The sequence below is a fragment of the Macrobrachium rosenbergii genome, chromosome 24 (assembly GCF_040412425.1).
Source record: "Macrobrachium rosenbergii isolate ZJJX-2024 chromosome 24, ASM4041242v1, whole genome shotgun sequence".
Taxonomy (NCBI): Eukaryota; Metazoa; Arthropoda; class Malacostraca; order Decapoda; family Palaemonidae; genus Macrobrachium; species Macrobrachium rosenbergii.
In genome coordinates this window covers 37441263-37443242 of record NC_089764.1, presented here as the reverse complement: position 1 = coordinate 37443242, position 1980 = coordinate 37441263, and positions in this window count along the sequence as shown.

The window sequence follows — 1980 nt, the reverse complement described above, 5'->3', positions numbered from 1 at the left end:
GGCATCATACTAGATCGTTCTGTGTGGTGTGAAACAAAAAAGATAAATAGTAGTTGCAAGTAAACTTGCAATTTGAATTCGTAAATTAATTACATTCCTCAATAGATGTGATAGCTCATGCATGGAAATGGTGTTGGTTTTAACTGATGTTAAAAGGTTCGTCTTACATTACTTGTATATTTTATATATTTCAGCATGTACCGATAATTTCGTCATATCCGAAATCTTCAGCGCTATCAGCATGGCCACATACGAAGGGTTGTGACAGACAGAAGCAACCCATTCCATGCCATGACGGAGGAAGAATTTCTGATGAGGTTTCGATTAAGTAAAGAATGCACCCTTTCATTGATTGCACGGATAGCACATCGGCTGCCCCACGCTCTTACCAACAGAGGTAGGCATGAGCCGTTATCACATTGTTTTTATAAGTTATTTTATTGGTTTCTGATGAATGTGTTATTTGAAAGGTTATATGATGCTGCCTAGAGATAATATGATTAATACAGTAAAGGATTATACAATTTTTTATGTAAAAAAAAAAACATGAGAATTATGCCTGTACATGGTCTGAGTGAAGTATTTCATGATTTTTCTTTTCCACAGGCTGTCCTGTGCCTTCTCACCTGCAGGTCCTAATTGGATTGAGATACATTGCCACTGGAAACGACCAACTTGGTATCTCAGATTGGTGTGAAGTATCACAGCCTTTTGTCAGTAGATGTGTTGCCCAGGTAGCCTATGCGATTGGAAGTTTGTGTGCAGAATTCATCAAGTTTCAGACCAAGATAATCTTACTAGGACCAAGCATGAATTTATGACTATAGCTGGAATGCCAGGTGTAATTGGGTGCATTGACTGCACTCATATTGCAATTGAGATGCCAAGTCACCCACGTCCTGGAAGTTTTCCGCAACAGGAAAGGTTATTTTTCATTTAATGTACAAGCAGTTTGTGGTCCTCAGTTGCAACTGTACAACATTGTAGCTCGGTGGCCTGGCAGTGCACATGACAGCAATATTTTTGAAAATAGTCGACTCTGTCAGGAACTCGAAGATGGTATTCTGCCTGGACACTTGTTGGGCGACAGTGGCTATCCATGTCGTGAATATTTGTTGACTCTCTGACAGCTCCTCATGGCCGTGGAGAGAACCCGCTATAATGCTTCTCACATAAGAACGCGAAACACTGTTGAGAGAGCATTTGGCTTATTAAAAAGAAGATTTGCATGCCTTGGAAAGAAAATGAGGACTTCTATGAGAAACACCAAACACATAATTGTTGCTGCTGCAGTTCTCCACAATTTGGCCATCGCCTACAATGTACCTGAGCCAGATAATGCAATTCATGAACTTCATAATCCACATGAACCAGAAGCCCAAGGAAACATAGAAGATGAACTGAGGCAGCAACCTCAAGCAATGAGAAATATCCAAGGAGTCTTGAAAAGACAGCAAATCATAAGAGAATATTTTGCTTAGGAAAAAAATCACCACCACTAGGCTTGAAGTTACCAAAAAAAAAAAAAAAAAAAAAAAGTATAAAAACAAATCCTAACACAAACTTTGTATTGTTTTTGGTCACCTTACTGTATATACAGCACAGGTTTGGTAAATAAAGCAGAAACAGTTATTTGTAATTTTAATTTCACAAAATATACATATAGTAGCCAAAATATATTGCAGACTAGAGTAAAATGCACAAGTTCATCTTTGTAGTAATACGAGTATATATATGTATATGTGTCTCCCTGAAGAAAAAGAAAAGTAATAATGGCAGGTCATCGTGCAGTAAACACATTAATTAAATGCCAGTGATTAAACAATCTTTCTAAAATAATAATAATGCTTTACTTTATTCATCAAGTCCATTCTCTTGCAGACATTAACGCAAAACACCATTTCATCACAGCTAAAATATATATAATGATGTTGCACTGAAAAAATTGGTGACATTAGATCAATTTAAGGCATCAAGTTA